The 23,043-nt window shown below is 41.8% G+C and overlaps 2 long non-coding RNA genes across 2 annotated transcripts; both read left to right on the plus strand.

The window, feature by feature from the left end:
* On the plus strand, positions 1 to 5,046 carry LOC111774950 (uncharacterized). The gene is made up of 3 exons (XR_002810308.2): positions 1 to 70; positions 3,901 to 4,081; positions 4,678 to 5,046. It is a non-coding gene; the product is annotated as an uncharacterized lncRNA (long non-coding RNA).
* A 5,052-nt stretch (positions 5,047 to 10,098) lies between these two features.
* LOC138915391 (uncharacterized) lies at positions 10,099 to 13,568 on the plus strand. Its single transcript, XR_011421284.1, has 2 exons — positions 10,099 to 10,224; positions 10,361 to 13,568. It is a non-coding gene; the product is annotated as an uncharacterized lncRNA (long non-coding RNA).
* Positions 13,569 to 23,043: the final 9,475 nt, after the last annotated feature.

Consider the following 23,043-nt stretch of genomic DNA (forward strand, 5'->3'; position numbering starts at 1 on the left):
ATCCATTCTCCTCCTCAGATAAATGTTAAAATGGAAACTCTACCTAGCACTCTGCTGGAATTCACAACATGTAAGGGAACTTGCTGGAAGCTAGAATGGTCTGGTTCTATCTTCTGGGTGTGGGTGGTGGGAGGGGGTGGGTTTCTATCAGAGGGTTCCTCGCCCAGCTGATGTTTGGGATGTTTGCTGGGAAGTGGGGTCTAAGGGCCTCTCTGTCTGTGTCTTCCAGCCGGTCATGAGGTGCCCCCACGCTCTGGGCTTCCTGAGGGCAGGGACCACACTTTATTTATCTTATGCCCCAGGACCTGGAACTGTGCCTGGCACACAACTAAAAATGAATCTCTGTCCACCTGAACCTCACCATCTGTGGGATATGAGAAGCTCAGCATCAGAGGCATGAGTTGCTTCAGCGTACTGGCTATGCTCATTAGCCCCTAGAGTTTTAGCACATTTCAGTGGAGATTTGAGCTTCAGTGAATCTATGAAATTTTGTCATGTAAATAATCCCTTTACAATTTTAAACAACTGGGTGTAGAAAGTTACTTAAGACTGGGATGGTCCGCTTGATCGCCTAGCCAAAGAAGATAGGTGACTTTCCATACTGTTAGAACCTCTGAACTCTTCCTCTTTATGCATCTGTAATGCATAAAACTTACTACTCCAAAAATATTTGTTGAATTAGCGAATTAACACAGCTCCTGAGAATTTAGCTGCAGAGGCTACAGTTTGACTTGCTTTTCTTCCCCGTCTATCTGAAGTAATCAATATGCTCAATAGGGTGTCCATGAGGACATTCGAAAGTCATCCCATGGTGTGTGCACAATTCGTTACTCTCTCGATTTCATCCTGTCTGCGACCTGAGAAGGACTGACTGGGAAGTGATTGTAAATGTCGCATCTCCACTTGTCTAAGTTTAGATAAAATTGCAAGTATCTTACAATAGCTGTCTAAAGACAATGGGAAGTAAAGTTTAATAGAAGATAATGACTTTAAGATGATATTATTAGCATCTCTTTTTCTTTGTAATTCATGTCGAATAAGTCTAACCAAGTCTATCATTCCTCTCGTTTTAAGGTAGATATTGAGAGGAACCTCGTATCCTTTTACACATCCTGCTGTTTCTCTTACGGCCAAAGGAGCTCTAAGTCAATGTTTCTGCTATTCCTTGCAGAGATGGCTCATTGCAGCATATATGGCCTAATCAAGCCTGTAGCCATTGGTATAAAAAGTAGGAGAATCCACATAAAAATCTCATTTTTATCTTTTCTTAAAAGATGGATCTGGAAACTGGGCTGCACTCCCAAGTGGTCATATCTGTTGGAGCTGAGTAAATGGCTTCTCCCTTTGCTGGGTTGTTCCACAGTCCCCATAGCCGAGGTTTCTCTGCTTCCCGGGTGAGGCCTGCTCAGCCCTTGAGGGCTTCGGAGTTTTCCAAACCCTGCCTCACTGGAGATCTACGATGGGAGTTATCGTCATCTCTATTGTGTTATTTCGCTTTCTCTGTGTGACTCTTTGCTCGGAATCTTAACCAAAACAAGGTTGTGTTTCTTACAGTACCACTTTTTTATTAGAGTAGATCTCTTATGAATAACTACCGGCTTTCTATTTTTCACTTTAGAAGGAGTCACAGCGTTTCTCAACAACAGAACCTTCTCCTTAGGTCTGGGTATGTTTATAAATGTTCCAAAGAGATCGTCCTAACAAAACTCTCAACAATGTTCATTTTGAGGCCTTGTGAACCTTTGAGCTGCAAAAAGAGGGGCATTAAATCATAGAGAGAGTTGAGCTATAAGTGCAGGGAGAGAAAATGTGGTTCTTTTGTGCATGACTGCCAAAATGATACTCTGGTACTCCATACCACTAATGGTTTCTCAATCTGGAAAGAGACGCAAGTTTAGGAACTTACTTCAGGAATCGATATTTCTGGGCTAGGTTCAAGTTTTGCTTTTATCTCCTGGAGTAGGGATTTGCTGTGGTTGGGCCAAGTTCTCGGCCAAATCTTGGTCCTTCTCTAATGGAAATTGGATGATTGGACATTTAAGGGGAAGTGAAATTTTCCCATATGGGTTTGATAATCCGCCAAAGGTGAGCACAAACCATCCTAATGGAACAATTTGGCTTGTGCCTGCAGGTCGTTCTATCCTCAGCGTCCTCTCTTGACCACCAAGGCTAACATAGGTGCCCCTCCTGTGTGCTCCATAGAACTCTGTACGTGCTTCCGAAACAACATTTGCACACTATTTGTTAAGTGCTTACCTTCCCACCTATCTTCATCTGACCCTTGAGATTCTAGAGGGCAGTGACTTGCCCTTCATCACTCCGTCCTATTATCATTTACAAGGAATCTTGATTTAATGACTAAGACTCAAATTATTCCCTAGACATGAGATTCAATAGCCTTCATCAGACTCTTGGATCAAAATAATGTTCTCTGAACACCACTCTTTTAAATCAGGTCAAATTTACCCAATATTCTGTCAAATAAATCCCCAATATGGGAATAGATGAAACAATTTTCATTTTTGCTTTTACTTACAATATTAATTGAGGCTCCCAATATGTTCTCCCATATTGCTCCTTAGGGAAACTACAAAAATGTGATATGTGTTCTTCTGTATCATTTAAGATTGGATTTGGCTCTGTGTGATAAGGATCGTAAACAACTACAGCATCTATAAACTTTCAAAATTATACTGTCTTATAAAAACAGAATGAGTGTTTGTCTTTCACATAAAATAAATCTGGAGATAGTCGTTGAGGGCTGGAAAGGTAGTTGCTGAGGTCTGTACAATTTTCAGGGCCTTGGGACACTTCTATCCATGTCATCTCTAACTCCGGCCATATCCTCTTCATCCCAGCCAACAGGATGAAGAAGAGGAGAGGAAGGGTTCATCACTTCCACTTTAATGAGACCTCCTAATACCTCAATATTGTTGCTTATATCTTTTTAGCTGGAACTTGGCCAATGGCTGTACATGGCAACCAGGCAGACAGAGAAATGTGCATTTAGCCGAGTGGTAATGTGCCTTGAAATACAAATATTGTGTTCTTTCTGCTTGTTTCAGTTTTTGTCTTCTTTTCTAAAGAAGAAAAGCAAAGAGGAGAATGGATGCTGCAAAGTGACACTCTCTGTCATACCTTCCCCAATTAATTTGTATAAAGATATTAATATTTATATTAAGATTTTATTTTAATATATTAAATGTGAATATTTCCTTTAAATCTATTAATGTGGAAATATATTTATTTTTACAAAATTAGGTCATATGATAGAAATTGGTCTGATTTTAATGTTATCACTTAAAAAAAAAAATCTATGGGGACCAGCCTGGTGGTGCAGTGATTAAATTCGCAAGTTCTGCTTCGGCCGCCAGGGGTTCACTGGTTTGGATCCCAGGTGTGGACATGGCACCGCTTGCCAAGCCATGCTGTGGCAGGTGTCCCACATATAAAGTGGAGGAGGATGGGCATGGATATTAGTTCAGGGCCAGTCTTCCTCAGCAAAAAGAGGAGGATTGGCAGCAGATGTTAGCTCAGGGATAATCTTCCTCAAAAAAGAAATCTATGACTGAATAATTTTCTGTAGAATGCAGGTTCCATTACTCAGGTAGTCATTTGCATCTTTGCTGTTCATTATCTGTTTGCTCTTCTTGGGTTAATAGCTCAGATTTTCTTCTGGGGATCTACTGATGGTTCCAGTAGGGTAGTCTCACCTCTCCATCCCATAGCTCGAGGTCCAGCAGTTGTAAGTGATTCAGGCTTGGGCAATCAGAGCCTGGGCTTCCTCTGGTCTCAGTGGTTGGTTGGAGAATGGGTGTGACACCATCAAAGTTAACGAATGATGATGAGATATTTGCTGAGGCTTCTGGAACTGAAAGGGCTAATCCTTTCCCTCTGTAGAGTAGCTGGAAACTTGTTGCCCAAGCTGCCATCTTCATCTGGCCATGTAGGAGTCATATGAGAATAAGACCTCACACAGAGGGCAGCAGGGATGAAAAAGAGAAGAAACCAGGCCCTAGCAATTTTATTTACATCCTGATCAAACCTTTCCTGATTTCAATCCTAACTCTGGACTTTTCAGGTATGTGGGATAATTAATTTTATTTATTTATTTATTCTTTTTCCTGCTTTATTTCCCCAAACCCCCCTGTACACAGTTGTATATCTTAGTTGCATGTCCTTCTAGTTGTGGGAGAATTAATTTTATTTTGAATAAGCCAATTAGATTTGGGTGTTCTGTCACTTATGACATTTAATTGGAAGGGATCAACTCCAAATTATCATTAGATAAAGATGGTGAGGAATTACTAATAACTTCCCCATGTTTCTGAGTTGATAGGAGAATGCTATCTTTTTTATTAGAAAACCGATGCCTTTCTATGAACTCATTCTCTGATTAGAGAAGCAGAACTTTTTGCCCGAGTGAAAGGATCAGAAATTCTTTCAGTAATATGAAAAGTAGTAATCATGTTGGAAATGTTTGCATGACTGGAATGGCTCCATCTCATACTCCTAACGTGTTTGCCATCCAAAGGTCATTTCAAAGGTCAGACACAAGACAACTACATAATTAGTGCTTTAAAACGATCTTTTGTCTTGTAAGAGTAAGAAGTAGGTTTTCCTTCCTCCACTCTTTCTCCTCCCTCCACCTGAAGAATGCCCTTATTCTCACCACAGGCCGGTTCGGGCGCTTGGCTTTCGTCACACGCTGACAGGTTTTTGTTTATCTTATGTGAGAAATGGACAAAAGGAAACAGAAAACAGATGAATAGGCAAAAGTATGAATAAACAACTCCAGCAGCTGAGTACCAGATGGCTTCAGGGCCTTCATGAGGACACAAATTGATTTCCCGAGATTTCTGGAAGGAGATTCTTAATGTTTTTCTCAAGCAACAGTTATGGTGATAGAATAAAAATGATCTCATCATTGACTGTAGCCTTCTGTAAAAAAAACAAGGAAAAGGTTGTTTTAAAGAAGCAAATAACGGCATAATTGTTAAGTTATCCTTCATCCTCTCATTTATATTACAATACTTCCAACAACCATTTGCTGGGTGCTCTTTGTTACAAACAGTGGGGTGCTGGGGATGCAAGAGGAACAAAATGACTCCCCCTGTCCTTGAGAAGTTCTTAGGTGGGTTGAGGAGAATGTCTAGCGCAAACATACATGCTAACGCACACGGGAGGAATCCACCGGGAGGTTGTGGAGCACATGCGGCAGACAGTGGTGTGCGGTGTGGGAAGGGCAAATGGCACCGGCTGTAGAAGCAGGCAGACTAGACTGATTCTTGAGTGGCTCTGCCCTGACTTAGCTCTTCAGAGCTTCAATTTTTCCTTGTAAACTTAGAATAATACTTATACCTTTATTTACCCAGCCAACATGTATTAAAAGCAGCCTCTGGTCTCCAGACACGTGGAACAGAATGAGAGGGCCAAGGAAGAAGCACGTCCTTCCGGTAGGAGGGCCTGAAGACCTCACTTTTCTCAGAGGCCACAGTAAGATTGATGGATTGATCTACTTTCTGTGAGGAAGATTGGCCCTGAGCTAACATCTGTTGCCAATCTTGCTGTATTTTATGTGGGACACTGCCACAGTATGGCTTGACAAGCAGTGCTAGGTCCATGCCTGGGATCCAAACCTGTGAACTCCGGGCCACCAAAGAGGAGTGCACAAACTTAACCACTACACAACTGGGCCAGCCCCTCCTTAGGGATTTATTAAGAAGGCAGCTGTGGTTGGAGTTAACACACCCTGGAGCCAGATTCCTGTGTGAAAATTCCAGCTCTGAGCTTGCTGTGTGATCTTGGGCTTTACTTAACCTCTCTGTGCCTCAAATTCCTCCTTTGAAAACTGGGGACAACAACAGTAACAGTCTTATAGGGTATTATGAGAATTAAATGAATTAGTAATATACATTGAGACTACTACAGGGCCTGGCACCTACTAAAGCACAAAATAGTGAGTGTCATGAAATAAAATGAGATAAGTACGGAGTGAGGCTTGTGACTCACAAAAATTGTCTAGTAAACATTGTGTTCCCTGTGGAACAGATAAGCACAACATATCATCTTAAAACAGCTTATAAATGAGATTTTTGATGGGATAGTAAGGTAAGTATCACAAGTAACAAACGGTAAAATTTTCTCACCTTGAACTGGATTATTTTATCATAGAAGGCACTAAGTGGACTGGGAAATCTAAGAGACTTATTTATTTATTTATTTACTTTTGAGGAAGATTAGCCCTGAGCTAACATCTGCCGCCAATCCTCCTCTTTTTGCTGAGAAAGACTGGCCCTGAGCTAACATCCGTGCCCATCTTCCCCTACTTTACATGTGGGATGCCTGCCACAGCATGGCTTGCCAAGAGGTGTGTAGGTCCTCATCCCGATTCCAGCAGGCCAATGTGTGGTGCGGAAGCTGAAGGTGCGAACCCACGCGCTGCAACACCTGTCTGGTCCCTAACAAACTTTTAATTTGGTTTTCATGTAATGAATTAATTGATCATTTAAATTAATTAATTATTAATTTTCTTATTGGGCGAAGCCTAAGAATTTTGTGAACCCCAGCCTCTAGTATCTTCTTTCTGGATTTTGCAACAAGACAATCCAGGTGCTTGTGCTGCAGATTTAGGAAAAGAGCAGACTATCAAATTGAATGAGGAGCCCGGGCGTGGCTCACACATGAGGTCAACCAAGAGTCTACACTTCCGAGAGATCCTCTGCGATGGCTTTTGAGATCCGGGATACAGGTGCACGCTGTCTTCAGGACACCCCGTTTTGCTCGGGCGCTCTCTTTCTCACGTTGGCTGTGGAGGTCTGCCTACCAGGGCGCTGGCGCAGACGCTTCAGAAGATCCTCGTCCCTTTGGGACGAGAACGTTCGTGCAGCGGCTGTGCTGTGATCAGCAATGCTAGGGCACTGGGCCTTCTCCAGACGGAGGGACTCACCAGCCTGCAGGGTTCTGGGGAAGAGAGGCTTCGCAGGGCACCATGGCGTGGTTTCTGCAGCGCCGCGCCACGCGCTGGGGGCACGTGGTGCCCAGGGTCCTGGACGCCCGTTTCTGCCTGGGAGGCTCGCCTTCAGCGTTTACAGCTCTGCAAGGACCTGCGCCCCGGGGTAAGCTGGACTCATGCCTGGAGGTGAAAGCTCCTTTAGATATTGCCGTTCTTTTGTTGCTGTTGTTTAGCTCTTTGACGAGGAGAAAGCACTATGGTCGCCTGCTGCCTCTGCGCCCTTGGCTGAGGGCTTGGCATCCTAGAACTGTTCGAGATAGGACGGCCTTCCAGCTGTGCTGAGTGCAATAAAATGGCACCTTCGGGAGTGACGCTGGACCCGAAGGAATCTAGCATACAAGCAGGAGGAAGTTTGGAGCCTGAGTCCTTTCGCTCAGACCGCATGGAAACAGCGGTGCCCCCGTGGCCGCTCTGCCCCGGCCAGGGCACCGCGAGCTCCCGTAGCACCCAGGGCTTCACACGGCTTTCCGGGCAACAGCGTCAGGTCTCCGATTATTAACCAAACTTTTTCTTATATTCGCCTCCCAACAAAAGCCTAATGCTTTGTTCAGTGACTCCATTTTTTTTTTTTTTTTGGATAAGAAAAACGAAGAGTCAAAAAGGACAAGCTCTGATCCAAAGCCACATTGCCGGTAAAGCGTTCTGACCCCAGCCTCCCCGACTTCAACACGCAGCCTCTTAATCCTCCTATCCCCCAGAGTTGGCTCACAGTGGAACGAGCCTGGTGAGGCCCATACAAATGTATTTTAAGGTATATAATTTATTCCCAAGTCAATTTTATCATTTTAAACTTATTTATATTTTATTATTATTGTTTCGTTGTTGTTTGGTTTAACAGAGGATCAGAGGAAAGGATCTAACCAAATCCCCACGATGAGAAGCAGTCCCTGGTAAGCAGCAACTTGTGACGTCTCGGCCACTGAGGTCCTGAGAGCGTTGTCAGTTGGAGGCAGCCTGCGCGTCCCAGGCCCTGTGCTCCCTGCTCCCCGCGACCCCGCCTCCTGCAGGGCAACGAGAGGCAGCCCACAGGGAGGGGAGCAGGGAGGCCAGCGATTTTGCTTAAAGAGAGCACAGAGAGACTGCCATCAGCACGTAGATTTCGGTGTGTTTAGCAGCTTCTGGTCTCACTTGTTTTAAACTGACAGCCAACAAAAACAGGGCTGATAAGAGCAATCCCTCAAAATGACCCCGGCTGGCAAGTGAAGAGAAGCAGTGTTTGTTTGTGTACAAAGTGCCTCTGCAGGAAGACAAATGTTCCCCTTCTGCCTGGTAGTGGGGGACAATTCTGAGAGACAAGTTGACTTTGGAAAACAAAAATTAAAAATGCTTTAGGGTTATTATCAAGAATTTCCTTTAGCCGTGAACACAGAATATGATGTAAAGACTGTCCACTGTATTCTAGATTTGCATTTTAAAGATGCCAGATGGAAAAGCCTATTTCATTCTCTTTGAGGTTTTCCTATCGTGTGGTCATTTATAAACATGTAATGAGGACCTCCTCTGTGCCATGTGCTAAGGAGGTAAGAACGGAATGGTTTTTTCCACCTTAATCAGACATGTAAATTAATTCAATTTATCAGAAATTTGCTAAAATGGGCTGTGTTCGTTGGGACAGGCTAGCTGATGTTAACAAGCTGCCTCGGGATTCCAGTGTCTTATGTCACTGCCCCATCAGTCTGGAGGGCCTGCCCTGTGGTCATTGAGGGACCCAGCTCTTTCCAGCTCACGCTTCGCCTTCCTCTGTGTTCGCCGAGTCCTCTCCCTTCTGTTAGCGGATGGGGAGAGAGACGGAGAACTGTTCTTAGGAGGTTTCTGTGGGGCTTTCCTGGAAGTGGCACAGATTACATCTGCTCTCTATCCCTTAGCCAGAATTCAGTCAGACGGCCTCATCTGAATGCAAGGGAGGGTAGAAAACATAAACTAGAAAGAAAAGGAGAGCCTGAATATTGGCATACACTAGAAACTCTGACATGGAATTATGTTCAAAGACCAATGTCTGAACGATCTCATTTTAGAAGGGTGAAAGTTGATGTTGACTGAGGCCTTCACAGTTGGAGACCAAATAAGGCTCCTTATTCTTTGCTAACAGATTCCTGATTTTGTTTGGTGGGCCCTGCTCCAGGTGATAAACTGTTAGTCTGCCAGGCTTATTGCGACAATTCTGGTTCTACTTGGCTGACACACATTTTCAGCTTTTTTTGCAGCTAACGGTGGCAATAAGGTGTAAGTAGATATCTAATGAGCTTCTAAGAAAGCCGTTTCTTTCTTTCTTTTTTTTTTTTTGAGGAAGATTAGCCCTGAACTAACATCTGCTGCTAATCCTCCTCTTTTTGCTGAGGAAAACTGGCCCTGAGCTAACATCCATGCCCATCCTCCTCTACTTTATATGTGGGACGCCTACCACAGCGTGGCTTTGCCAAGTGGTGCCATGTCCACACCCGGGATCTGAACCGGCGAACCCCGGGCTGCCAAGAAGCGGAACGTGCAAACTTAACCACTGCGCCACCAGGCAGGCCCCAGCAGTTTCTTTCTAATAAAAGGAGAAGGCCCAGGAAACAAGCTTGGTCTTATATCCTCTTCTCCTTGCTTCTTGCATTTGACTATGATGAGAGAACCAGTGTTTGGAACTGTGGCAGCCATTTTGAGAATGAGATGAATCCTGCTGTCCCAGTGTGATTATTGATAACGCACCCTTTCATACTCAAAAGTGTCCTGAATTAGACAACAAATTGGGCAGTCCCAGAAAGAGCTTCAGATGCTGAAGGTGATAAAGAGGAAAGGGCGATAGCATCAACCGTGTGAAGTGGCTGGCCCAGCTCTAGGTGATTTGTCTCCTGAGTTCAATTTGAAGTAGACAGCAAGTGTTTCATATTTAAGCCTATTTAGTCCAGGCTTCTGTTACTTTGAGCTAAAAGTTTTATTTTCTGACGTATTTATCTTTGACTCAGGGATTTTGGAGAACAGTTAGAGCTTGACCATTAATTTCAAACTAAAGCCTTTTAAAGTTCTGAAATTTTGGGTTAAGTTTTTCTTCTCTGTAATTTCCTGAATTGGCATGATAATTACGAAACTTTGCACAGAAGGCTTATTTTGTGATATTTCCAATAGGAACCAGAAGTGGAAGTGTCAAAACTCTCACCAGAAAGCTAGCTATGAGAGGTTCTATCCAAGCTGGCAAGCCCAGGTGGTTTGGAAAGTACAAATAAGAGGTATAAAAAAACTTTCCTCAATTCATCTGATTTTCCAACTTTTTGGGTTTCAACTTTTCCAAGTAGACAGCATGCTTCTCATAAATCTTTAAAGGTTTAAATTATAACCTTTTCCTTTATTTTGTTTTAAACACAGACCAAATTGTCGGGGAAATGAGGACTAGAATCCTGGAGGGCAGTGTGACACTTTGCTGTCTTTAAATTTGAAAAGATTTATTGGTCAGATCTGTGTATGATGAAAAAGAAGTGCCAAACATCCAGGAGAAATTAAATTTCACGAGAGGTAAAAATAAGTCAATAAGAGCATTTAAAAGTTAAATGACAAATTTGTAGAATTAATTGCACTATGAATTTTAGATATGCGATCTGGTAGGGTGCCATATTACAGAGGGGTCTTACTGCATTGGATTACTTAGATCCCAGCACGTCTTAAAAACATTCAGGTCCTTTCCCCAACATTACTTCTTTTTGGAGTTAACTTGACAGGAGATTACTAGTCTGTTATGCTAATTATTTGATGATCTTTTACTTTCACCCATTTAGGTCACTAATAAGATGCTCCACTTGACCTTCCTGTAATTGATTCTCCAGAATGATTATTTTCAATGCCAACCCAATCCCAGCCTGCCCCTGGTTGAAACCCTCCAGTAGCTCCTCATTCCTAACAGGACAGGACCTGACCCCACCTCCCACTTAGCAACATGGGAAGAGACACACCTCTTCTCGATCTGGCCCTCATTTGCTTTTCTGGACTCACATGTCCCCATCTGATACCTAGTCCTTGCCCCAGCCGTAAGGAACTTCTTTTAGTTCCTGACCTGGAGGCTGGGTCCCTCTTCCCTCTCTGCCTTCTGGGATTCCATACTTGGTATTCCTTCTACGTGGAATATTATTCCCACCCTCTCACCCCTACAACCACAGCTTCCATTGACCATGCCTACTCATCCTCCAGATCTCAGCTTTAGTGTCACTTTCTCTGGAAAGCCTTCTGTAAGCTGGAAGTCCCTGCTGTGTGACCCTTCTAGGCACTCCCAGACTTGACCCCATCAGCACTTAGCCCACTGTATGGTGATTGCTCGCTCACTTGTGTAGATCCGCTGTTAAACTGTAAGGTCTATGAGGATGTGTAGTGGGCAGAGTAATACCCCCCAAGAATGTCCACATCGTAACCCTGGAAACCGTGAGTATGTGATGGTACACAGCAAAGGGAAATTAAGGTTGCAGGTGGAATTAAGGCTGATAGTTAACTTTAAGGTAGGGAGATTATTCTGGATTATCTAGGTGGGCCCGATGTAATCACAAGGGTCCTTAAAAGTACAAAAGGGAGGCAGAAGAGGAAAGTCAGAGAGAGGTATGAGTATGGGAGAATGAGCGGAGAGATGCAATGTTGCTGGCTTTGAAGATGGAAGCAGGGAGCCCTGGGCCAAGGAATGTGGGCAGTCTCTAGAAGCTGGAAAAGGCAAGGAAATGGATTCTTTCCTAGAGCTGCCAGAAGGGAATGTAGCCCTGCAGATGCCTTGATTTTGGCCCAGTGAGGCCCATTTTGTACTTCTAACCCACAGAACTGGAAGATAATCAAGTTGTGTTATTTTAAGCCACGAGGTATATGGTAATTTGTTAGAGCAGCAAGAGAAAAAATAACACAGGAAAGAAATGCTGTCTCTCTTGCTCACAGTTGTAGCCCAAGGTCCATAATAGTCCGTGGAATGTGGTAAATGGCTTGATAGCCATTCATTGAATGGGAAACTAGAATGTCAGGCCAAGGAATGGCTCTGGAGGAATGCTCTGTAAGTATCCATGTTGCTAATTGTGATGCTCATCGCCTTCTTCCAATCATCCTGCCTGTGAAAGGTGATCCTCCATTGTGTACTTATTTCCCTTTTCTCTTTCTTGCTAAAGATGAAGAATATTTTTCTATTTGGAAGAAGGTAAGACGATCCATATACTAAAAGACATGAGAGAGAAGAAAGGTGAGAAACTGGGCCAGGAGAGAAAGTTGTAGCACTCTAAGGAGGACAGAGTAAACGAAAGGCTAGGAGCACTGAAGCATGCTGTAAGGACTTATGATGGATGTCATTGAGGGTTATGAACTAGATCTGCATTAATGCTCTCTGTAAGACAAAAGTCTAAGATGGGATTATTTTAAAGTCACTTATGACTATTAAATTGTATGTCTGTAGAAAAACTTTCTGCAAAGGCTGAGTTTGGCCATTCTACATTTATTAGGGTTCCACTTCTTTTGACACAATAGCACAATGATAGGGACACACTGTTAAGTCCATTTTGGGTGTGTGAAGTTGAAGCAAACTAGGTATATATCTCTGTCAACTGAACAGTATTTTTTTTCCAGCTAATTGAGCTCCTGGGAAACAAGGACATGAGCTCTTGGTTCATTACGTTCAAGATAAGTCCAGCAACGTGTTGATTTATCTGGGCACCTTTGGAATCCTTCATAAGCAGCTGGGTTCAGACAGGAGCCACAGAGGCATCAAAAAGCCCCTGGAAGAATTTAGTTAATTGCCATTACACTCACAGTTATGTTACACTTTTGTTAGTTGCTTTTCTCCTTTTGTAAAGCTTAAGTGAGAAGAAGCTTTGCTTTTAATAACTTAACTTTTAGTAAGAAGATATTTTGTACATTAAATCTGTAAGCAATTTTCTTCAAAATCCAGCTACAAAGAAGCTAAAATGAAAGGAAACTGTTCTGAAAAAAATTTCCCAATATTTTGGAACTTAAGAAGAGTGAGGAAAATAAAGTTGCCATGGATACTAAAAAGAAAACAGTAGAACTTTTTCCAAAATTCCTAGGTTATAGGAAAAAAATAACTTTGAATTGCAAGCTTGGAGAAAATTTGTGACGTCCATTTTCTGTACATTTGCTAAATAGGACAAGAGCACTGAAATAATACAGATGCCAAAGGTTGATTTTTAAAGACAAAATTGGCTGTCATCCTTGTAACAGCACTGACAGAGCAATTGTGTTTCATGTTGAAAAGCCCACAGGCACCAGGAGCAAAGCTATAGACCTGTCTCCAGTGCTTCTCACCAGTGACACACAGCGATATGAATATTTCAATGGCATTTCTGAAGTTTCCCTTTCAGGAAATGTTGGGCTGGTTTAATCCATTAACCCCTGAAGACACCAGATTTATAATACAAACCTTAAAGTTCACGGATTTAGCTTAGTAGCTAAAACCACTTCTTTTCTCTCTTCCTAAGAGCCTAAATTTTCTGCTCTGAGGAGTAAGTCAGGAACAACTCAGGCTTGTGTTGCCTAACTTGCAGATGCTTATTTTCAAACCTCTGTTTACTTGTGAAGATAAAGCACGCATCTTAAAAATAAATTAAAACAGCAAAAGAAGGTTTACAATGAAAAGGCATCCTTGAAATTATAATTATGGTCTTTTGTTACGATTTGCTAATGGCTGACGCCTCCACTAGACTGTTCTCTCCAAGAGGGGATTGGATTATTGTATTCAGTCAGCAATTGTGACAGCAGGTTCCTTAGTGTCCAGTGTAGAGCTTGGCATATCACGGCCTCTCAATAAATAATTCTTGGTTGAAAACATCAGAGGAAACAAGCTATCTGATATAAGCTCAAGTCTACAAATGAGACATGAGGTGACGTGTCTAAGAAAATGAAGTGGGTTGTGGCAGAAACTTCACTAGAATCCAGAATGGACCCCAGGCTGCATGACTCCCACTCAGTGTTCTTATTACCACAGTCAGTTTAAATGGAAATTCTTTTCCTAATAATCCTCAAGGCAAGAGTCGCATGGCAACTAGATTAAAGAACTCTGTAGGGCTCTTGTCTTCCATTCCAAATTAAATGCATCCAAGGTACCTATGACTTGCCCACCAGTTTCAGGTGTAGAAGGTGAAGAATTAAGGAAAGCTCCTCCATTAGAAGATGAAGGATGGGTGCTATGTGTGGTCTTGGCATCTCAAACAAACAAACAAACAAACAAACAAATGTGGAACAATGTACGTCAAGCCATCACCTATCTCCTTAGTTGCTTCTCTTATAAAGGAGTGAATGAGAAGTGGAGAGAGAAAATGAAATTGTTAAATCTTAAAATTTCACTCACCATCCACTCCTATCCAAGGGTAGGGAAGCTTATTTCACTTCTTATGAAACTGTGGAGATTAGGGAATAAAGAGTTTCACAAAACACTCCCCAATTCTTGTTTTCATGACCTGTAGCATCTATAGGTACCTCCTATTATCAAATTTCCAGAGAGAAATGCAAGTCCAAGAAATGAAATAAATTCCCTCAAATTAAATGAAAAGAAACTACAGTCCAGATTTCTGCTTTCCTTGATCTCTCCTCCTGCTCTGTCCCAATCGGAGGGAACTCACAAGGACACTAGGTGAGAGTTGAGTGTCCCCCTGCAGCAGCTGCATCCCCAGCTTTCTTCCCAGGAAGTGGGGGGAGGGGAGTTTCTTCTGCACCTACAAAGTTGAATTAGTGTTACCACGAGCCCTTCATGGATCTCAATTTCCAATGAGTCAACAAGTCAGTGGGATATATAGAATACATTGGCTCTAGCCCTGCATCCACAAAATTTAGAAGCCAACATGGCATTCTCCAACTACCTCGATAAGTATATCAAACAGATGTATGTTCTCAGAAGTAAATAAATATTTCAGTGCCGATCCCCACTGCTGTGGAGTGCAATGAGCCAAGAGCCACAGCAGTGAAATCTTAGAGAAGAGAGAAAGGAAGCAATCTCCCTGATTTGAGACTTATAAGATGCCAGCTAATTTCTAAACCTGAACTCCATTGCTGTAAGAAATTTCCTTTCATGCCCTATCATCCCAAATCCCCAGGGAAACATCCATCTTGCAAACTGATTCTGTTCTCAAGTAGAGATATTTTCAACAGTCTATCTTCTTGCAAAATTTAGGCATTTGCTGTGGTGAGGTCCCAGGAGAAGTGGCCAGCACATCAACAGTATTGCTCTCCCGTGGCATCCTGATGGGGGACTATCCATGGGCTCCATCTAGAGACAGCTTCTACTTCCTTTTACAGGTATTTATAACAGAGAAATCTTGATGCAAACTTATTGCCTACCTTTCTACGCAGACCTAGTGTCTTGTGGTCCTCTTTCCACTTCTTCGTCTCTAGAAAGATCATAAGATGTTAGGAACTGGGGCCGCCCTGTGGCACAGCAGTTAAGTTAGCATGTTTTGCTTCTTGGCAGCCCAGGGTTTGCCCATTCTGATCCCAGGTGTGGACATGGCACCCCTTGGCAAAAGCCATGCTGTGGTAGGCATCCCACGTATAAAGTGGAGGAAGATGGGCATGAATGTTAGCTCAGGGCCAGTCTTCCTCAGCAAAAAGAGGAGGATTGGCAGTAATTAGCTCCGGGCTATTCTTCCTCAAAAAAAAAAAGATGTTAGGAACTGTTAGCCACTCTGCCTGTCTTGGAATCCCAGAGACCTTTCTCTAAGGTAGTTTTCCCTGATTCCTGAGGAATTGTGCACAGCAGTTCCCTGGACCCAGGCTTATTTTGATGTTTCCAAAATTTGTGCTATCAGAGGCTCCATCAAGATACAATAGGTTCTCTTCAGGTTGCTTCTCAAAGCATTGCTTTATCTGTTTTTTTTTTTTTTTTTTTTTTTTTTTGAGGAAGATTATCCCTGAGCTAACTACTGCCAATCCTCCTCTTTCTGCTGAGGAAGACTGGCCCTGAGCTAACACCCATGCCCATCTTCCTCTACTTTATACGTGGGACGCCTACCACAGCATGGCTTTTGCCAAGCGGTGCCATGTCCACACCTGGGATCTGAACCGGCAAACCCCGGGCTGCCGAGAAGTGGAACATGTGAACTTAATCGCTGCACCACCCGACCAGCCCCTGCTTTATCTGTTTTTTAATTGTCCAAGCCTGGACTACATTATGTTGTGAATATGTCACAGAAATAGTTCTGTTTTGCCACTGTTCTTTTCTTTCAACAGGGGATATGACTCTGATTGTTCTCCACCTTCTTTCAGTTAAGCTCAGCTGAATTTCAGTTAAGCAGCCGAAAAACTTATCTGCTTCCAAGCTAGTGCTAATCCTGCTCTTCCACGTGTAAGACCAGAACCAACCAATCTTCCTTCCTTTTTTCCTTCCCTCCTGGCTTCCCACCTTCCCTCCCTTTCCCTTTCCTTTGGGGCCAGTAATTAATGTTCCCAACACATTTGTGCAGATTCTACCTTGTGGGGAATGTCATAGTAAGACTTATGGTATGTATAAGTTTGGGCTCTTTGAAAGAAATCCTGCCCACCTTGTCATTGCTAAGAGGAGCAGTTCCCCAGATTTTATTCCATTTTCAGTCTAACAATTCACCCAGGACCATACTTCAATCTGCTATTATTCTTCTTATCTGGGCCTCCCTTATGACATTCACCATTTTTTTCCTGAGTCTTCCCTTAAAGCCCTGATTCCATAACTCACTTTGATATGTTCTGTAACAGTATGTGATGTATGTATCTCCCTCCCCATGAAAAATCACTGAAGGGTAAGCTTCTCTTAGACTCTAAGAGCAGAGAACATATCTGTCTCATTCTCTGCTTTATACCCAGTGCCTGTAACAGAGCATGGCCCACAGCAAGTGCTCAGTAAATATTTTCTGAAAGAGTAGATGAATAATAATGGCATCTTGAAACTCGCCGAAGAAGGACTGAAATATTCTATGCTTATCCTCAAAGCCAGTCTTTTAAATTCTGTCTAGATCTTGTATAACTTTCAAGTGTAACTGTCTTCATTGTTAAGGTTTCCTTCCTACTATTGACTCCTCATATCTGGTTTTAAGAAATTATCTCATAGTGATTACTGTCTCTAGGTTCCCACCAGTGAAGTTACTCTAATTTCTGAGACTCTCCATCTCATTGACAATTCAATATCTCTGCACCACAATTATCCTCGATGATCTAGTAACAACTAAAATATCATCCACTTTCCCTCTTTAAAAGGAATTAGAATTAGGAATAGCTCCATTTCCCCCTTTTATATTTGTCTAACTTATCCTAGGATGATCAGGGACTATTCATCGAACAAGTAACAATTTGTGGTAGACCTAGAAGAATGAATATTTTCACCGATAGAGTTTTGACAATGTCTTATAAATTTTGCTATTATATCCCTTAACATAATGCTTGATAAAAAAAATAAATGAAAGAATAAATAAATGAATGAATCAAGGAGATGGTGAGTGAGTGAAGATAGAGGGAGCTATATGAAGGAAGGCAAACTGAGTCATAATTTGGTGGTGACTCTAGGAAATATTTAGTGGTCCAGTTTGCAGCTGGCCTTGAATGCCAGTGTGAGGGGTCAGGGCTTTATTTGGTGGACAAGGATTTTTGCATTGAGGAGTGATACGGGTTATACTTTAGAAGTTTTATATAAGATGGTGTTATGTAGGAAAGGTGAGAGAAAGAAGATGTTGGAGGTGAGGGGACCGGTTTCCAGGCTACTTCAGTAGTTCTAAAGAGAAACATTGAAGACATATATTACATCGGCAGTAGTGGGAAATGAAAGGAAGCTACAGTAAATGCTTTAAACAAAACAATAGTGATTACAAATAAGCAGATATGGAGAGTAGGGTCTTGGGAATAGTCAAAGATTAAGCCTATGTGTTAAGTTCTAAATCAGGGAAATGGGATTTTAATAACAGATACAGAGAGGAACAAGGGGAGAAAATTCAGACTGTGTGTGTTTATAACCTGGCTCTACCAGTTATGTCGTAGTCTAGTGGTTAAGATTCAGGGCTCTCACTACTGCGGCCTGAGTTCCTTTCTTGGTCAGGGAACCACACCACCTATCTGTCAGTTGTCATACTGTGGCAGCTGTGTGTTGCTGGGATCCTGACAGCTATGCCACCAGTATTTCAAATACCAGCAGGGCCACCCATGGTGGACAGGTCTCAGTGGAGCTTCCAGACTAAGACAGACTAGGAAGATGGATGTGACAACCCACTCCGGAAAAAATTGCCTGTGAAAACCCTGTGAACAGCAGCAGAGCGTGGTCTGATACAGTGCCAGAGGCGGGAGGATGGCACAAAAAGACCAGGCAGGGTTCCACTCTGTGTACACAGGGTAGCTAGGAATCTGAATGACTCAGTGGCACTAATAACAACAAAAACCAGTTATCTAACTATGTGACTTTGGGGAAATTACTTCTGTGCTCTGTGCCTCAGTCTTCTCATTAGTAAAATGAGGCTAATGGCAGTACTTCACTTCCAAGGTGATTGTAAGGGTTGAAAGAAAGAATACTACGTTATACACTTAGGATACCACTGGGCACACAGAAAGTGCTCAGTAACTATCAGCTGTTTATTTCTGTTATTAATATTACTCTAACTGAATTTGAGGTCCTAGTGGCATATCCAGGCAGAGGTTTTTAGTGGAAAGTTAAAAATACATGAATGGGCTTCGAAAATAATTATAACTAGTGATGTGTTAGAGTAGGTCTTAGATTTGGGTGTTGGAATTGACTCTGGGAGTGAGTGAGGTCACCCAGGGAGAGCTAGGTTTGTAAGGAACAGAAGAGGACCAGACAAAGAGCCCCAGGCAGAAGAGTAAAGCAAACAGAAGAAGGAACAGGGAGATTAATATAACGGTGGCCATTAATGTCAAAGGTTGCAGAGAAGTAGGCAGAGATGAAGTCCAGGAAAGCTGAGTTGATAGTTAGGAGCAGCGAGAGGGATGTTTCAGATGTGCGATGAGGGCCGAAGTCAGATTTCAAGGATTCAGGGATCGACTAGATAGTGAAGACACAGAGACAGTGAATGCAGCTCTCTCTTCACTGACTGTGGTGGGGAAGCAGAGCTGATGTGGGAGCAGGAGTTCAGAAAGTTTGGTGTTGATAGAGGATTTCCAGCATGTTTTAGAAAGAAACTGAAGGGACAGGAACAGTCGTTTCTTTCTCTCCTCCACTGCTTCCATTTCGACTACTTCTTCCACTCTTTAATTCACTTCAACGTGGAGCTTCTGTTCTGGACCAAGCACTGTTCTTGGGACTGTGAGCAAAATGGACACATTGCTTTCCCTGGAGATGCTCTTCACATCAATTCAGCAGTCAAGACGACCAGCTGAAATGCGCTGAGTAACTGCTGCCTTAGTGTTTGGAACACGGTGCTTTGACAACACAGAGCAGATTCTTTGGTTCTTCGCTCTAGGGGGAAAGAAGTTAGAATTTTTTAATATTGTCTTATGAGTTACTATTTCTTCTGTTGGAGTTTCTATGCTAAAAATAGTAAATCTCTTCTTTTTCATATGCAGGTAATATTAGTCGTTTATTTGCAACCTTAACTTTACCTTTTCTTTCTTATAATCTTGTCTGCATGGCTCCAAGCCTTTAGTTATAATTTCAGGCTCAAATGTTGCTGACTATCCTTTCTGCAGCCCTATCCTGGGCCAGTGAATTTTGCATTAGATTTCTTATAGCATCTCTGCTCTGCCCTGCTTTCTGTGCCTTAAGTTAGGAGTCCCTTAAATTATTTAACATTATTGTTGTCTTATGCACATAAGTTTTTCTTATGAGTCAATTCCATCTCTGAAACTTTTGTCTAGAATTCTACTTGTGCCCATTAAATTTTTATGCTATACCCTATTTTCTTTTTCTTTTTAAAACACTTTTGTTTTTGGCTTTTTAAAAACATTGTCACATAGTAAGACAAAAATTAAGACGAAATTCGAAAGTTTTCTTCTTCCGCAAAAATATTTTCCTCTTGCTTTCCTCTCATAGAGGATTGGCCTTTGTCAAATGGAAGAATAAAATGAATAATTTCTGGTCATTAGAAATAGCTCTATACAAAATCATAAGTCATTGAGATTTTACTTATTCATTTGCTTCATTCATTGAACAAATATTGTTGAAAGCCTGACATGTGCAAGAAAGAAGTATTCCCAGCGCCAGTTCTTGGAGTCACGTTCACCTCCCATGGCTGCATACTCTGCCTCCTCCAAATAATCCACATCCTCTTCATTTCACCCCTTCTCCTTATCAAAAGCTGCTAAGAGAGAAGAATCCCAAAATTACTCATACTAAGATGTGAATGAGTGATAGCAGCTTGAATTTAGAATCCATCTCACAAGTATTTTAATTTCAAAATGAATAAAATTTATAAGCAACAACAAAGCCAAGACAGTATTCTTTCAGACATTATGAGAAAGAGAAGCCTTTCTGTGACAGAGGAGGAACAGTCATCTCACCACCAGGGTAGTGACGCCATGCAAATATCACCAGTCCTTTCCAGTTGCCTTGACTCCTCAGTAGAAATTTCCAGTGTGCCTAAATGATGGAAAATATTTGACTTCCTTGATGTGTACAAATTGTTCAAATTGTTCGGACATCACTGGGTGACCTCTCCACATGCTTCTTGTGCTGTATGTAAATAATAACCACGTGAGAACTTGTGAAGAGATGATAAAAGAAAAAGACCAAGATGACACTCCAGGATGTTATGAGGGAAGGCCGGTTATGTTGGATACCAGCTTCACTCAGGTGTATCTCTACCTTCTTTTGCCCCTGCCTGGAATGCTGTTACTTGTTTCATTTCTTGTGTGTCCGCTGAGTCTTTTCTGAAGCATTAACCCTTCATAGGAGCCTTCCTTGTCTGTCCCCTGCAAGCTATTAAGGGACCATCTTCTCTGCTCTTTCTTTGGTCTCCAGAGCACAGGTCTCCCTATGGACACCTTTATTTTAGTATCCGTCACACCACATACTATTAACAATTTCTTTGCTTACCTCTGCCACTTCCTTCTTTGAAGGTAAAGACACCATCTTGTTCTTTTCTGAACAGACCCTTAAAAAAAAGTGCCTGAAGTCTAGTGGTTTAAAAATGTCTTTATTGAATAAATGCTAGGATTAAATTAGGGGATACTTTAAAACCTGCCATTAGCATGCATTTTACGTCTAGTTGGTTTAACAACTATAGTGCTAGCACCTATATTCCTAAGGTTATGATCAATTCTACAAATTGCACAGGCTTTTCAAAGGATGGAGGAGTTCCTCAAAAACCATTTGCTTGTGAGTATTTTAAAATATAGAAGAAATCCAGAAAGAAAGGAAGATTCCTGCAGAGTTTCTGGATGACCCAGAGGCTTTACATAATTGCCTCTTAGAGCACAATTAACTTGGCAGTGCTTAAAAACAAGTGCCAAGGAGACAACAAGCAAAAAGTTTATTTTGTCACTGGGGAAGTTCCTGGAAATTCTGGCAAGAGACAAATTTATTAAATGAAATATCGAGTATTTTTAGTTGTATTGACCAGGCAGATAGCTAGGCAAGCTTGAAATGAAGGCTATATTTAACATATCACCTTGAATTCTTTGATGTAGATGATAAAAAATTTTGACAGTTTAAAAAGAGCACACCTTCTGTGACCATGAAAAGTGTTACAGTTGGGTCAACAATCTTCTTATTTTCTAGGGTAAAAACAAACTACCTTTGCCTTTCGATTTATAAGACACAATTTCAGAAACCATAAACTTGAAGACTTCAATATGAGTTTTATAGTCTCATGTTAAAAGAGCTGGGATCACTGAGGCATCTATCACGTCTTATGTACACCCTCCAGAATGTCCAAAGTCTTCACTTGGCCTGTGATACTCACCCAGTTTTCTCCCTCCCTATATCAGTTTCCAAACGATGTCCACACTATTACAACTCTCCTGTATAATCACTTGCTTCTTTTTCTTTCCTCCTCTTTTATTCAGCTGCTACTTATTTTAAATTGCTTTCTTGTATAATGTATTCTTTATGTTTGTCGAGGACATGTTACCTGTGGGCAAAATTCTTGTATATGAAGATCTTGCAAAAGATGTCTTTTACAGAGCAGATTAGTAACAAATGTGGTTGAATGAATAAAAGATGGTTTTAAAAAATCAAAGTAAATATCTTAAGCTCTTTTTCCCAGGAGGCATAAGATTCAGAAATTGCAATTTTTGGTTAAAAATATACTTGTCTAATAAGCCTAAATCTACTACTTCTACCACGTCTTTATCTTGCTTATCATCATCATCTTCCTCATTGTATTAGTCAGAAAAGCAGAACCAATAGGAGATATATATATATGTGTATGTATGTATATATCTCTGTTCCTACCTTTGGACTTGAACTGAAACATTGGCTTTTCTTAGGTCTCAGTTCTCTTGGTTCTCAGGCCTTTGGACTTAGACTGGAACTAATCCATCAGCATCTGGGTCTCCAGCTTGCGGACTCACCCTGCAGATATTGGGATTTGTCAACCTCCATCATCACACAAGTCAATTCCTTGCTTCAATCTTTATAAAAGATGCTGTAGCTCCAGTATGAATCCAAAAGCCTAAGAACCAGGAGAACTGATGTAGTCCCTGTCTGAAAGCCAACAGGCTTGAGACCCAGGAAGAACCAACGTTTCAGTTCAAGTCCAAAGGCAAGGAAGCACCAATGACCCAGTTCGAAGGCAGTTAGAAGGGAGGAATTCTCTCTTTCTTAGAGGAGGGTCAGTTTTTTGTTTTATTTAGGCTTTCAATTGATTAGATGAGGCCCATCCCTTAGGGAGGGCAATCTGCTTTGCTCAGTCTATTGATTTAAATGTTAATCTCATCTGAAAATACCCTCACAGAAACACTCAGAATAATATTTAACCAAATGCCTGGGCGCCCCATGGCCTTCAAGTTGACACATAAAATCAGCCATCACAATCAGCATCATTACTTAATCATCAGTAGAAGATAATATTTATTAAACTTCTGTAGAATACACTGTTGGACTCATCACTACCAGGAAACCATGGATCCTCCAATAAGTCATAACCTAAAATAGCATCACCAACAAAATAATCTTA

This window comes from Equus caballus, chromosome 9, assembly GCF_041296265.1.
Source record: "Equus caballus isolate H_3958 breed thoroughbred chromosome 9, TB-T2T, whole genome shotgun sequence".
Taxonomy (NCBI): domain Eukaryota; kingdom Metazoa; phylum Chordata; class Mammalia; order Perissodactyla; family Equidae; genus Equus; species Equus caballus.